The 16229-nt window shown below is 40.1% G+C and overlaps 1 protein-coding gene across 13 annotated transcripts in view; it reads left to right on the top strand.

Annotated features, from left to right (window-relative positions):
* The window catches only part of GRID1 (glutamate ionotropic receptor delta type subunit 1), a 539628-nt gene that overhangs the window by 6232 nt on the left and 517167 nt on the right, over window positions 1-16229 (top strand). Inside the window, exon 1 of one of the 13 annotated variants that reach the window (XM_064430088.1) lies at window positions 16084-16227. The exons of the other annotated variants lie outside the window; for them this stretch is intronic. The gene's annotated coding sequence lies outside the window, so the exon portion shown is untranslated. Of the gene's footprint in view, window positions 1-16083; window positions 16228-16229 lie in introns of those variants that run through there. 13 annotated transcript variants of the gene reach the window in all.

Raw genomic sequence — 16229 nt, 5'->3', positions numbered from 1 at the left:
TACTGTGTGGCCTACAGGTCACAGATCAGTGGCAGCTGCCTTTGGACAGCTCCTCTTGGCTCATTTTGCTTCTCCCCTTCCTTGTACACACCTGCTCCTGGGGGATTCAGGTAGATGTTCCCTAAGGAGATCTTATGGAATGAGAATGGAGGTGGTACCGATTTTTGTATTTCTGTCCCTCTCCTACCTTTCACCTCTTGTGTCTGAATGGCCAGCTCCAGAGCATAAAAACAAGTGAAAAGGGGATACAGAAATGCTAAATGAGCATTTAGCTGTTCATTTATCCTTGGTAACCTGTTTGTTTGGGGCAGACATTGCTAGATTAATTGGCAAAGAAGCATGAAGCAGAAATGGCTGGCAGGGAGCCCCATAATGCCCAGCACTACGGCCCTTTCTGCCTTGCTCGGAAGAAACATGGTAACTTGCATCCACAGCCTTGAAATTAATCCTATTAGACACTCTTTTGAAAAAAACCAAGAGGCATGCAGCTTTCCACTTGGATTAATTCAGTGTGAATCTATTGTAAAGACAGCCCCTCCCATTGTGCCTTGTATTTCCACATGCTCTTGAATGAAAATGAGCTTGAGACTGTTGCAAGTTTCAGCTGTTCCAAATATCTAGGAAGATAGGGAGAGGATGTGACAACTTGGTCTGTTTTGCTTATTCAATTAACAGACCAACCAGGGAATAGAAGATTTATGAGGAGCTCTCACTGTCTTTGGTGATCCCTGATGGGTTTCAAGTTTTCATAAGAACAAAACATCAACTCCTATGGTGAGGGAAAGACCCTTTTCCACGACTGACACACCCCAGCAACACTTTGTCCAGGCCTGTCCTCTTCCTCAGACCCACTTTAAGGCAGGGGGATCTTCATGGGGATCTCTTTTCAGGCACAGATGTGTTACTACTGCCCTTCAGGAAGGACACCAGTCTTGCAGTGATTTACTTTCCTTCTCTGCAATAAAACAGAAAAGCGAAGGGTTAAGAAAAAACTTTGGTGCCACTCAGTGGACTGGGAAGGAGAAGAACATGAGTGAAACATGCTCCTTTGAAAAAAACACACTCCTAAGTTAGAGTAAGCCCTGCAAGAGGAGAAAATACTGAAGAGAAAAATAATGGGACTGGGAGGGAAAGTGTTGCTTTGGTATTACTGCACTGAATATCAGTAGTGAGGTTTGCAGAACCTAATTACAGCAAACTCATATACAAACCCCACATTTGCAAGCAAGTGAAAAGAAATTATTTTAGGTCAAGGAAAAGGATCCCAGACCTTTAAATCTGCTATATCTGTCAGATTTACTGGCAGCAGAAAGATGGTGATTCTTTTACCTTATGTATGCACAGAAGTGTTAAGAAGTGGGTGTATCTGCTGGATTTCACTCCATCCTCATTAGCTCTGCTCCCATTACAGTCCCAGAAATGTAGGCCTTGGGAAGAGGCAGTGTTTGTGTTTCATAATGCCCTCTACAGGGTCTCAGAAGCAAAACACCTGCTCAAAATACTGAAATGTGTTGTATTAAACATTATGTAACAGCAGTTTGCACACTCTAAGGAAGAAAGCTGAAATATGTTCATCAGCAATACTCTGCTGAACAATACACTGCTACCTTTCTATGGCTAAGCTGGAAAATTGTACATCTAAGTAACTTATTGATCAAAAGTGCCTTTAAATAACAACAAAACTGCACAGTGATCCCTTCTACTTTCTGTTATCAGTGGATATGTTGCAAGCCCAGCAATAGTCTGCATTTTGTGAGGCTGGAACAGGCTCAGATTGCTATTCCACTCTTTCTCCTGGCCTGAAAACAGAATTCTGTTTTGGTTTTTTTTTTTTTTTTAACACTGTCATTTGATACTACACAGTTTTTGGGAAATCAACATATGCCTATCTATTAAACAGTATTTTTTAGTGTGAATTTGGCTCCACTTCTGGAGAGCCAGTAACATTTGAATGCATTCCAGTTTCCATTGTAATTCAGGCTTGGAAGTTTGGCCAGGCTGGAAACTTGCAGAATAGCTTGGATTGCATGAAAACAAACATTGCAGAGCTGAACACAAGGCCCTTAAAATCAATGGGAGACTTTTTCTCTTGCCTGCCCTGGGTCTTGAGGCTGACCATGGTTTGCTGTCTCCTTGGCCAAAAGGTTTCAGGCAAGCACTTGCACATTGCTATTTGTGTCTGCTCACTGAGTCTCTGCTGGGCAGCCACAGGGACAGGGCAGGACGCAGCTCTGCCTCAGCATTCTCCCAGGCTGGATCCTTTCCCCCCAGGTAGGCAGGGCTACTATTAATCACTATTACACCAATTTCTGTTGCATCTCTTTTTAGAGTGGTTTATAGCTCAAATGAAACATTTGGTCTGAAATTTTGCACACTGATTTTTTTTTTCCTGAAATAAAAGTATATATAGGTTTTAAAATTATTATGTGTTTGGGTAGTATTCCCTTATTTTGGAACAGGGACTTATACAGTAAGAATGATGCTTCATATCAGGGAAAACTTTTTTACTCTGTAGCCAAATTCGAATGAATTTTCAGTTATCAAAAAATAAACAAATGGGAAGCTCTAAGCAGTATGATGAAATGCAATCTGTCTGTGGACACAGAGCTTTTTATTGCTAGATCCTGCTATAACATTAGAAGGGTGTTGAAAATCCACACTGGATCTGATGCCTACCTGTATGTTCTCTTATGTTTTGGGCTTGAATAATGTCTGACCATTTTCAAAAGGAAAATTGGTTGGTTGGTGTTTTTCCTAAGGCAGATGTTTCCCTTCTCACATAGATGAGTAATTAACTTGTTTTTAAATGTCTCATAGCAACTTTGTAATACTTGTGTTTTTTGCAAAAGCTGCTCTTGGCATATGGGCAAAAAGGAATAATACCCTTCAAATTATCTATATCTATCATGTTGCATCATTAAGAGACTAGGCTGAAAAAATGTGATGCTCTTAGACAGTTATGTAAATAAATTGCTTTTACTGGAACCTATCACTTCCAGTAACCCACCCTTCTTTTAGCAAAATGGGTAGGTTCAATTTCTCTCTCAAGAAAGATTTAATGCCACAAGAGGCAGGGAAAATATGAACTTGTCTGTTGCTCTTTATTCCCCGGCTGGTTTCAATCCTCAGCCCACTCTGTACTGGCTTCATTATCCTTTTACTGAGATATTTATCATAGGATTTATTTTTCCATTGTACTCTTCATGAAACTGTGATAAAGAACTTATTTTACTATCTTAAAGTCTTTAAAACACAACATTAGAGCTTGCAAGTATTTAATTCAGGATAATTTCAGAAGAGCAATTAAATTTTGCAACTGTGCTTTGGAAGACAGGATCATTGTGTGTACTTTTCTTGCACTGTAATAAGTAAATGTGCCACAAACCTTCATTTCCATGCCATAACTCTCTTGAGAGTGGTATTGGAGATAGCATTTAAATCAAAGTAGGCTGTAATGCTCAAAGCTTCAAAGCTTAGATGTCAGCTATGATGTCAAATTCCTACTGACTTTGAGCGAGCTGTAGATAAATTAACCTATAGCTTGAATTCCTAAATCTACCCCAATTGGAGTATTTTGCTGATTTTTTATATACTTTTTTTTTGCCTGTAAGGGTGAAACTAGCTTCTAAACCATTTTCTATGGAATAAGGGACCCTGTAAGTTCTTTTACATTTTGCTCCTTTTATTGGTACGCTACTTACTGAAGATAGCGTGTAGTGAGTGCCAGATTCAGCTCCTGCCCTCATCAGCAATTAGGAAGATAATAAGGTGCCTTTAAATGCTTTTATTTCTTTACCCTTCTTTAAGATAAGAGTGTATCAACAGAGAATTCTACAGCAAGCTGAGCTGGTTTTGTAATTATAATGGCTGCCAGTTGAATCAGGTAAAATTAATTCACTCCAATTGCATCTCTATTGTGGTTATTTTTAAAGGATTTTGCTTCACAAAATATGTCTTCACATGAATACATTTTAAAGGAAGTATCACAAAGCATTTTGTAGTGTAAAATGGGTTTCTTTGGTGTGTGGGTGACAGCTGAATACCACAGTGGACCATTGAATAATTGCTCACAACTGGGGGAGCCCTGGTGGTCCCACTGGGGTCAGTTACAGAGCTCAGGTCATTTGCAGATGAGTGGCTGAGTAAGTGATTAATCAGGCATGGCCACAGATAATGGGGGAGCTCTGTGTCCTGCAGGAGACTGAGGGCATGCAGTGGGCCCTGTCCCACTTGAACAGCTCCTCATTGAACTGACTGGGCTAACAATTAGACTTCTCTGAGCTTGTTTCCCCTTACATCAATATCAGTTGTGCTTCCCTTGTCTTTCAGTGACCTCACAATCCATGTATTCTCTGTTAGATCATGACTAGCTGGCCAGGGCCAGGGGGCAGCTCACTGCAGTCCCATACTTGTTGGTTTTGCTTGATAATAATTTCTTTAGATTCGTTGTTACAAATGTCATGGAAACAATGGATTGTTTCCATTCAATATTTTAAGTTGGGAGATCAGAAGCAAAATTGAATGCCAGATTTTTACCAGTAATTAGGAAACGAGATGGAAAAAAAGAAAATTCAAGTTGATCTCATATAAGCTGTAGGATGTAAGATAGAAACTGTGACCCTAAATTAAGAAGTGTTTGCTTCTATTAAAACAAACAAACAAACTTACCAGCACACATTGCTATTTCAGACTTTGTATTATTTTTGGTGCCAGACAAATTTTTTCCCAGACTACTCAGTTGCTGAGTTCTATTTAGCCTGCAGAAAATCTGGATTTCAAGAGAATGTTACTAATCTGATCACCCATTCATTCACTCCCGAAGGCAGGTAATGATGGAAGTATTCAGTATGTACTTGTGGTGATTCACTTTGTGATTATAACCTCCTTAGACTGAAATAATTTTTTTACCTGCAACCTTTTCTCACCTTTGCTTCTTTCACCTACTCTGTATAAAATTTTAACTGACATAGGGCATAAATCTTGAATAAAAACCTTTTAAAAATATTTCTCTTGAAAACCAGCTTACTCTAGGTTTGCATATTGTTCTATTGCCTAAAACATTATGGGTGAGGGTCAATGGGAGTCATTTGCAATTGCTGTGCAGCTTTCTAAGTCATGATTTTCTAAGCTTAAATGACTGTTCCTTCAGCAGATCTGTTTCTGTAATGTGCATTTTTTTAGATTTTAACCCTGTTGAGATAAATTCGCGATTTCAACAGTTCAATCTATGTTTTTCTAATAGGGGCTTCCAAATATTCACACATGTACAGACTGTGCTACAAGGTGTTACCTTTGGAGAAAACCACAGCTATGTCTCAGGAGGGGAAAAATTTTCATCTTTATAGACCTAGTCATGAACCTGGATATGGCAGTCAGGCTGAGTTCAGTGAGTCTGGGATGAGCTCTGCCAATCAGTTTTTAAAATTGAGATACAAAGGAATGAAAGACATCTTGTTCTATACTGGGCATGCTGTGTGGATGATTCCATGTGAGATCTTCCAGGTTTTCCAGCCCCCAGCCCCCACCTGGCCACCGTTTCACCCTGTGCACTGACAGCACAGTTGCTCTTGGTGAGCTCTGCCATGTGGGGAACCTGAATGGAGAATGGTTTGGCCTTTTCTGATCTCTTGTGATTCACCTCACCTGCCTCCTCTGTATTATTAATCTGAAGTGCTCAGCAGAGCTGAGGAATTCGGTATGTTCAGCAGGGTGAATATGATCCAAAATGCTGCTCTGCTGGGTGATAGGGAATACATTGAAGGGGGCTAATATTCCATTCCAGACAGTTCCCTCTGCCTTATGCGTGGAGATTTAAAACTATCCAATCAAACATTTCTCCCACTCACTCTTGGCTTCTGCTGATCTTTCAGAGTCAGTTTCCTGAATTCTTCTGTGCTTACATCTGAGCTGGGCAGCATAAGACACATAAACTTTCTGGTTTTGGCGATTACCTTACAGGAGACAGAGAATTTTATGTGTATTCTCCAGGATTCCTTAAAATGTGCGGATCAGCAGATATGCATGCCTGTAAGCCAGCTCAGTAGAATTGTGAAATAAAAATACAGTAGTACACAAAGCAGCCTTATTGTAGGTCTGGGGATTTAGAGTTTTCAAAAGCCTTTAGAGAATTTTGGAAAACAAATCCTATTGAGAGTCAAAAATATTTGTATGGTTAAATCCTTCAGCCATTTTGGAAAAACTTCTCATAAATGAATAAATATAGAGAAAATTAGTGTATTCACTCCCAAAGAAAGAAAACAAGTCCAGGAAATACACAGATTTCAGATGACAACGGGCAAAACAACCTGAAAAAATACAGATTATATAAGAAAAAAAACGTACTCCAAAGTTCATTTTAAATTTACAACATATACTTTTGGTGCTTGGATTTTTTTTTAGCATACTTGACCTAACCAATGCCTAAATCTGGATTGAACCTAAGTTCTAAGTAGCTGCTGTGACTTCAGGGGTTTGAATTTTGCTCCTGAAGATCCAGGGAAATAGATTTGGAGCTGGCTGGAATATGTAATTCTCCATTCTCCTGCAGTGAATGTTGCCTTAGTCACTGTTGCTTTTCATTTGAAGACTCTGTAACACGGTGCTATATCCAGCACAAACACATAAATGGCTTTCTTGGGAAGGTGCTGCTTGCAGAGGCTGGCTCTAGCCTGCTGTCTGTCAAGAGAGCCTCGCTCAGATCATTTGCAGTCTGATACCCCTGAATCTCAGTTCCAAGAGTGGAGGACAGAGCTTTTTAGTCCGATGGAAGTTGCACCAGCTCTGCTTCTCACAACTTCTTTCTGTTGAGGTTTGCTCCATGATGGAGAACTGGTGTGCTCATCACTCAGTTCAGATGCTGATGGTCATCCCTCCTTTTATGTTGATACCACAGTGCTGGCAGTTCTTCCACAGCTCAGATGGCTAAACCAAGGGAATTATATGTGTATGTTCTTGGATAATTTTAAAAAGAAAACATATATTTTTATTGTTTGTATTCTGCAAAAAACTCAAGATTTACATATGTACCTTAGCTTCTCTTCCTGTGCTTTCTGAACGCATGCAGTGAAGTTGCTTTGTATGTTTAGATTTTGTCTCAAATACAAGAAGTTTAATTTAATTTTAAACAAAGGTCAAGGTTTCTAACGGGTAAGGATATAAGAGAAGAAAACAAGAGAACAGGGTTACCTTGGTACCTTCCCAGTCCTTTACTGTTGAGGAAGCTATTCACCAGCTCTTTTGAATTTTAAGACAGGATACCTGGCTGTAAAATGTGAAATAAAATAGGATAACTGTTGTCAGAATCCAACTGTAATAATTGAAAGAAAGGAAATCTTAGAGGGAAAAAAATATGAAAGGAAAAGGGAAAAGCACTTTTAAAACAGGGGAATTATAATAAGGCAGTGAAGTTCCTTAACACAAGTTGTAGTTACATCAGCCTGGAGCTGAGATGTTCTGAGGCCTGGAGTTTGTCTGCAGGAATTGCAGGCAATAAAAAGAATGGAGAAAAAAAGCAAAGGTGTAAATGCATCACATCGCCTATCTGAGGAGTAAAGCTGGGAAAAGAATGGTTTGAATGAGACTTCTGCTAGGAATGCAGAAGGATGTTTCCGTCTCTACTCAAGGGTTAATTTCACTGAGTGAGGGAGTGAAGAACCAGAGGGAGGTCATGGTGTTTGAAGGATTGGTAATGAACTTTCAGAAAGTGAGGGAACACCAGGAACAGAAATAGCCGGTTGGGAAATGATAGCATCTGTTTTGAAGGTCTACAAGCTTCCCTTGTGACTAGAGGAAAGGATAGAGTAGTTTCTGTGCTAAGTCAGAATAGATGGAATTGGCAGTTTGGGAAAAATGAGAACTGGTCAGTGATTAAAGTTACAGGACTGAGTCACTTGAGTGTCACAGAAGTGCCTCTGTATGTGTTCCACAATCTTCATTCTATCTGAATATTCACTATGCAAGCCAAAGTTTCTTTAGGACCTGCACAGGTATAAGTCTGTAAGGAGCCACTTTCCTGTACTGAGACACCACAACAAAAGAGGTCAAGGGAAATCACTGATTTTTACATTGCTGGGTACAGACATGGTCACAGAGCACATTTTACATATGGCTGCCTAACTCCATTGTAGGACAAATTTAGAATAGAACTTTATACCGAGGAGATGGAAAACTTTAAATTTTTGAGAGGAAGAGGCTTGAAATGTGTTCTGTGCAATGAATTTGGTGTCTCTGTACCCTGAAAGGAGCTTTTTATCTATATGATAGAGACAGCAGAGGCATTACCAGTATCAAGTGCCCTGCCTGCATACACCAGTGTGCCCTTGCATGGCTGTAGGAAGTGAGAGCCTCTCTGCAGGCACAACAGCTGAGAGTTTCCAGTTCCCTCTGCCACTGGCAGCCTCTGAAGCTGACAGAATGTTGGCAGCTAATGCCAGCTGATAGTCCAGAGAGGCTCTTCAGTTCAGGCACCCTACAGCCAACATAAGGGGACTGCTTTATTTTCACAGTAGTAGCTCTCAATGTATTTTCATTTATGCAGAAGGGGTAAAGTGTAAAGAAAAAAAAAGAGGCAAGGAGTTATTTATCTAAAATTCAAATGGAGGATTAGCTGCATTACCATCTGACAATGGAGGCACACAGGATTAAAGACAAAGGTACATGCCTGTGTATGTCAGACATTTGACTGTCTAATCCTGCCCAATTGCTGCAGTCAGGATCATAGAGATTATTTTTGTGAGCTATTGCTCAGCAAAAGCAAAACAGATCAGCCGTAGTTTGTAGAATTAAATCAGCCCTGACCTGAGGCATCCAGTACAAAATACAAAGCTTCTGGCAAAAATAGAGAGAAATATAACCAGCTTGTCCTCCTAAAATCTAAGTGAGGAAAATGCATCTGGTGTAGCCATAAAATCAGAGGTGACTTGTTTTAGAAGGAAGGAAAACATCAATTTGTCATTCTGTAGCTGTTTTTTGCCTGAGCAGAGTTGCTGTAGGGATCAGAGCAGTCAGTGCTAGGGAAAGACTATTAAATGAGTCCACTCCCCTGCACTCATGGACGTAATCCCTTGATGCAAATGCATGGTTTATTAAGGTTGCAGTGTACTGGCTGTGGGAGTCATCCCTGGAGCTCTGGGGGAATAATGCTGCTTCTCCTTAGAGGTGAGCTGTGGGTGGTTGTGCACTAGTGATGTACACTGGTAAAAGGGAACTTTCACAGCAAAATGTTGAATTTCAGATTCCATTCTAGTAAAATTCCGTCTGGAGAGGAAACTTCCGTTGGATGATGTAGGAAGTCTGAAGGAGAAGATTTAAAAATTCTGGTGCTGTTGGAATCTCCATCAATTAGCTAAATAAAAAAACAGCAGAGTTCTAACAAACTAAGAGAAGAGACTTAGAGAACCAGGTAGCTTTGTATTTATTACAGCTCATGTGTCAGTGAAGACTTTTGTCAAGTTCTCCGTCCTCCTTGGGATGTAGCGACCAACAGCAGAGTTGGAATCACAGCCATGTCCTACAGATGTCTGTGGTTCTGTCTGGGCCAGAATTTCCATCCTGCTCCCCCTACTCCAGGCTTTTGCAGCTGCTGTGAGTCCCATCCATCCATCCTAAAGACACAATGGTAGGAGCACCAGGATCCATGAACTGCTGGGTTTCAGCTGCTGTGTTTATTATGCAGTGCATATTGAGGATCTAAGCTCTGAAACCCAGAGACAACACAATCGCATCAATGTCTAACTAGCATCACAAGAGTGAGCTTGCACTACACACCACATTTTTAACTGAGCTGATGTTTTTGTTATCACAAGAGACTCAGTTCATCACAATAAAAGTAATTCATCCTTCACTTTCTTGTCAGATCCTTGGGCCCGCTTCATCTTTTTTCTATTGTAGGAGATGATGTCTTTGCAAAGGCAAATGAAATGCAGCTGAGAATGTAATTTTGTTCACTACCCTTACTTTACAAGCTCAGTGTAGCATAGGACAATACAAAAGAGAAGCCCTGAAATTTGGACTATTGCTTTTCCCTGTATTTTTGTTGAGGTTTCTGAAAGTTGTACTTCACTCCAAGTTTCAGTTTGACTTGCTGCCAGGATCCATAAAACAGGAACGAAATCCACAACCCTTGGAAAACCCTGGCAAGGATGTTGAATTGTTTGTTCAAAAATCAAGACAATTGCTAACTATTTTTTTAAAATATCTGTCTTATTACAAAGCCTGTTGCTAATTGTTCAACCATGTACATATACACAGTGTTAGAAATTTTGACTCTGAGATAGCATCATTTAAAATCTTTGATGTTCACCTTTTAGAAAATTAGTCACAGTCATTTTTCCCCTTCCTAAAATAAATGTGAGAGGAAACATCAAATTAATCATAGGTACAAAGACTGCCTGTAGTGAGGTAGCTCATTAAGCTCCCTTTTCCCGAGCTCCACATTTCTTTCAGAATTTTGATCTCCATAGATTTTTGTGTGTGTGTAGTATTCTGAACAATGAAATGCTTTGCTGGGTCATTTATCATCCTTTGCCTTGAGGAAGGTCTATACAATCACCTTTGTGTTTGTGTCACACTCTAAAGTTTTATAATCCAGGCTTCCAGAATTTATGCAGTGGAAGATGCACATTAGAGAAGGTGCATCCTTGCTTCTGAAAGCCCTTCCTTGGAAGTGATGTAATTACATCCCTTTACACAAAGTAAACTCTTTATTTTTCTGGTGCTGTTCTTGGGCTTACAGCACCACCTACAAGTTACTTCCAAGCTGCAGATGCAGACTGGTGTCCTCCTGTGTTTGTGCACCCCCTGCCATGACGTGGCTGCAGGTGGCCACCCTTCTGCAGCCCCGTGACAGCTCCAGGGACTTCAGCCCTTGCAGCTGCCAGCAGGGCTTACCAGCAGGTAAGGGTACTGTGGTTCAGTGACCTTGTCTTGGGAGCCGCTGAACTTTGTTCAGTTCTGAAGGTTCCCTCATCCCATTTATTCCTCAGCTCTGGATTTTAATTAATGAAGGAGGAGGAGTTGTGGAAGGGAGCCTTTGCTGGCACTAGGGGTGGACCATATGCCAAAACTTGGTAAACCAGTCTGCAAGGCAGTGATCAAGTCCAAAGAGAGTCACTAGGGCAAACAAAAGCAGCTTTATTGTTTCATCAGGTGGAGATTCACACTAAATCATTTGGATTTTTTTGTTAATTTTAGAATTGCTCTATCTCAATTTTACAACTTTAATTACTTAGGTTTTGTGAGAGTGAAATTAGTCACACTCTGGCAGTGGGATAATTGAACTGCATATACCAAATATTATTGAATCATTGCAATAGCTGTAATGGCTTTGGTGGAGTTTTTTCTTCCCTATCTCAGACTACAGTATTACTCTCACTTTCTTGGCACTATTTGCAGTTCAGAAGATGTTTATCTGTAGCTCTCCTGTCAGTTAATCCCTCTCTCTAGTCCAGCTGATAAATTTTACTCTGGTGGAAATTGTGATGATACATTTTATTCTTCCATTTCTTCTACAAAAAGGATGTTATTTATGCTTATGAAAAGGCCCTTACCAGTATGGATACACTCTACAGCTCTTGGAACAGCTCACACCCTGCTATTGCAATACCAACTGAAGCCTGCATTCACACAGGGTTCTTGCTGTTGTTAAGCAGAAGAGGGAGATTATTATGTTCTATTTGAGGAAAAATTTGTTTAAATTGAAAAAACTTTCAATGACTCCAATGCAAAACCAGCACATTCCCTTAGATAAACCTATGTTAATGAATTTATCCAGTCTGAATTTTAGTTATGGCTTGTTTGATGTACCTCCATCTAAGGCTTCTTCCACAGTAGCTGTGGGGCAATCCCATTCAGTATCTCAGGCATGAACACAGTCAGGAACTTCCTGACAGAGTGACTGACTCCTGCTGGTAAACTTTGAAAAATATATTTTTGAGCTGCAATACTCCAAATACTATTATTTTATTTTACTTTCCCTCCCTTTGATTTTTTAGTTGCCAAATATACTTGTATGGGAATGAGATTCAGTATTTTAGAACTCAGAAGCTATGGGTATGGCACAAGAATGTGATTTCAGGTGGGGAGAATAAGCAGCAGGAAGAGAAGAAATGTCAAGTAATTATACAGGTTTCAAATCAGCTACTACAATAATACAATGAAAACCCAGACCTCTCAGTCTCAGCAGAGAGTCAAAATTATTTCTAAACTGGGAATAACTCAAGTTTTGCATAACATGTCAGGTGCTCTCTTGGATTCTGTTAATTTGACAACCAGATTATGAACTTGTAGAAAAGAAAGATTTATTTTACTAGTGTGTATTAAAGGCTTTTAGTGAGTTTTTTTTATTATATGTTGCATGTAAGACAGACATAGATTTTTTGCAATATAGTAGCAGATGACAACTCCAGTCCAATAACTTTAACAAAATCTGTTACCCGAGGTAAGTGCTTTAGATGTCTGTGGGAACAGCTGTAATAATTACTTAGTTGTTTACCTTGATGTCATGCAGAAAAGAGGGGAGGCCAAATGATAGCAGATGTGGAAGCTTTAATTACAAGGAAATCAAATGAGGGTGTCAGTTTTGGGTTTAAGATGCTGGCAAAGCTTTCTGCAGAAGCTCTGCTGAGTTAATCATGTTTCAGAGGAAGTCTTGTTCTGTCCTTGCACACATTACAGTTTGTTTGAAAAAAGCATGGCTTTTTGGCAAGACTCTCCTTCCCCATGTCCTTAATGATTTCAAGAAGAGCAATGGAAGCACTGCTCTGAGGCCTCATTTAGCTCAGCACCTTCTCTGCCCAATTAGCAAATATCCTGTGTCACTGATTTTAAGAATTAGTGTGACAATAGTTCTCTAGCTAATTACAGCCTACTGGCTCTATCTTGCAGAGTATTAATTTCCAGTTATCAGGGTATAATATACGGAAATGCTAACAAGAAGGATTTGCTTGCATTCTGATACAACTGCTCTTTGAATGAGGACCAAGTGTTGCAGGTCTTGTCCCACCATTCCTATCTTATCACTGACATCAATATATTTGTGTTGCTTAAACTGAATCACTGCATGTGCACCTTGAATGGACATTGTGCTCCGTCAGGGTTCTTGAGTGGGTCCCCTAGTGTGGGTTTGGGTACATAGACAGAATTAGAGCAGCTGGAAGCCTTTGTTTGCAGGTTAAGGAATTAACCTGGATCCCAACTCAAGCCACCAAGCACCTCTGTCCTCTTCAGGGCCTAATTTACTCTGTTCGGTGTCTCAGTTTTCCCTCTGCAGGACGAGGGCAGAATAAATCCACCTGTAAGATGTGAGAAGTGCAAGGCAAGTAAGTGCTTCAGCAGACAGGAGCAGTGATCCCGATTTCACAGCCCCTCTAAGTACACAGGGAGGACTCAGCCTTTTTGTTTGATGCAGCAGCATGTGATGGTGAATGCCACTGATTTAGTGATCCCACCTGTAGTACAAACTCTTCAGTTCTGGTGCTTTCATCCCTACCATTGCACTGACACAGGATGGTGTTCTGTGTTTAACTGTAGCAATATGAGTCTTCTAGGCTTGCAGTTAAGATAAGAATTATTATCTTCCTAGAACAGATGAAATGTCTTGGGTATTGGGGGCAAGAAGAGTTGTATCATAACTTAATTTTGTTCCCTAATAAGGAGTGAAATAGAATGATCTCAGGGCTGAGCTCCCTTAATGCTTATGGGGCTACTGCATTTGAAACAGAGAAATTATTTTATTTGTGTTAATTCTTGCTTTCCAACTTTATTCAAGCATTTGAAAAACTAGGGAGATTTTTTAGGTATTTAGTATCTTCACTTTGCGTTTCAGGAAATACGTCTTCCTGTTTTTGGTTTTTAGTTTTTTTCCCCCTAGTTTACGCAGGTCATCTACAAAAAGTGGGATTAAAATAGCCATCTGAGAGTCATCCTCCATGTATTGGTGCCTTTTCTTTCTCTGGGATTATGGACTTTTAAATTTATTTGTGTTACCTTTTTCTACTATACCCACAGTGCTTTAATTTCTTAACATTGTTTTATAGTCACACCTTTAGGCATACCTGAGTGCATTTTCCTCTCCAATGGTGAAATCACCCACTGAATTAACTCCATACAAAAACTTCAAAGATACAGATGAAAATTTATGGTTTCAAATATATTTAAACAAACAAACCAACCTACCTATTGAGAGCCTATGAGAAGTCTTGAACTGCTTGCTTTCCTGCAGAGAGCAATGTGGCTTGAAAAGTGATGTGTGTTTTACTGTTACTACTCTGCAGAGCAGGTGTGGGATACAGGCAGTCTGAGAATCACTGAACATAGTCACAGCTCTCTGTGCACAGGAAATCTGCAGTCAGACTGTCCATCACCATGTCATCAGGTTCTCCTCTATGCTCACAGCTGACTCCAATGGACAGTAAATGCTGGCTTCACAGCTGACTTCTCAGTCACAAGAATACTGCTGTCCTTGCATCTAACTGTTCTCACATAATGCAGGCTCCCTCCTCCCAGAACTCAATTTCACTGCCACTGAACCAGTGATAAAACCTGAGCACTGACAGACGAACAATTGGCATTCTTGAAGGCAAACAAGGAACCTTATCACTTGGCTGCTGCAGATTGTGATAGGGAGATGAGTGCTGGGTAGTGACAATTCAAGATGAGGGATTGCAACAAAGGGGGAAACAAAAGTCTCTGTACTGATAATGAAATTACTTAACAGTTCTGACTTATACAGGACTTCAAACTAGTAATCTCCCAAACAAATTGTCACAATTATTTACATTTCCTAACTGCTCAAGCAACACAAGAACTAACATTATTTTTCATTTTTACCTTATATTAGCTTGGATATTTTAACATAAGGGATATAACTGCAGAGAATTTGACAATGGTAGGCGAGAATTCTAAATTATACTGTATGAAGGGCTTGTATTTAATTCTTCCAGCTGTTTCCTTTGCTCAGCAGGTCACAGGTGTTAAAACTCGAGCATTTGAATGCAAGTTATCTTGCTTTCTAATGAGGTTGGCCTATCCTTTGTCCCTCGGTTTTTATTAATAATTTCTCCAGTCCTAGAGAATATATAATATTGTTGGTCAGATCTGAGGCACACTGGCAGTGCTATCTATGATATTAGGTATTTTTTCTGTTTACCAGTATGCTGTGGTTTAGGCTGTCCAGGTACTTGTGTTTATGCTCCCCACAGAGTTAATTTTGTCAAGTGCAAATTCACCCCTATGCAACTCAATTTGTAGTTTCACATTTGCTTAATAAGACTCCTCATTTCCTTCAACTACAAAATCTGCGCTCAGCTGCTGCTTAATCCTGTTCCTGTTTGTGTTTTGGTGTCATTTGCAGCTCTAAGGAAAAAAGATAAGAGTAGGTGTGAATCCCTCCCAAGTGCACTGGGAGTTCAGAATCTATTTAGCTGGCAAAATCCCCTCAAATACTTACTGGTACAGGATTAATATCCTGCCCAGTGACAGGGAATAGAGATCACAGCTGTCTCCTGGTAGGGCTGCTACTCCCTAGGGGACGTGCAGTGAGTGACTCCATTAAAGAAGGCTTCAGAATTGCACCATGTCTACTAGAATTTACATTATGAAGCTATTTATCACGAAAAGCATTATTTCTTGGCCAAAGAAGGATCAGGTAGATAAATTATACGATGCCTATACAGAGTTTAAAAATATCTCTATGAAATTGTAAAAAGGCAGAGATATTTCTCATGAGGGAAGGGAAAGAGTGTTAATCACATTTACAGCCATCACTTCAGGAGTGTGAGTTGTTGGTAAGATGCTGATAGGTAAGATAACAAACTGCATCCCCACGTTGCATTCTGATTCCACTTGTTGCATGTCTACAGCATGTCTCTGAAGCAGGATTTCTTTTCTGACCTGCTGTTTGCATGAAAAAAAGCTAAGGGAGAGTAGCACATTAGAGCTGTGTCCTCCTTTTTAATAAAATGCCAACGTTCTGTCGAAGACAGTTGTGCCATTACCACAATTGCTTTGCCACTGCTTGAGTCTTCTGATGGCAGGATGAGCTGCACCTGGGGCCCTTTAGAGCAGAATTGGTGTAGTTGAGCCCATCACTGGATACACCCAAAGACTTCAGTGTTCCTTTGAAACGGCTCAGTATTGTCTTAACTGTGAGCACCTGCTGCTAATTAACGTGATTTAAACCTCCTTGTGTGGGAAATAGAGCAGTGTGAAGAGAGCTAGCTGCAGGAACAGGT

The sequence above is a fragment of the Passer domesticus genome, chromosome 8, assembly GCF_036417665.1.
Source record: "Passer domesticus isolate bPasDom1 chromosome 8, bPasDom1.hap1, whole genome shotgun sequence".
NCBI lineage: Eukaryota > Metazoa > Chordata > Aves > Passeriformes > Passeridae > Passer > Passer domesticus.
This window is presented reverse-complemented; position numbering and strand designations above follow the sequence as displayed.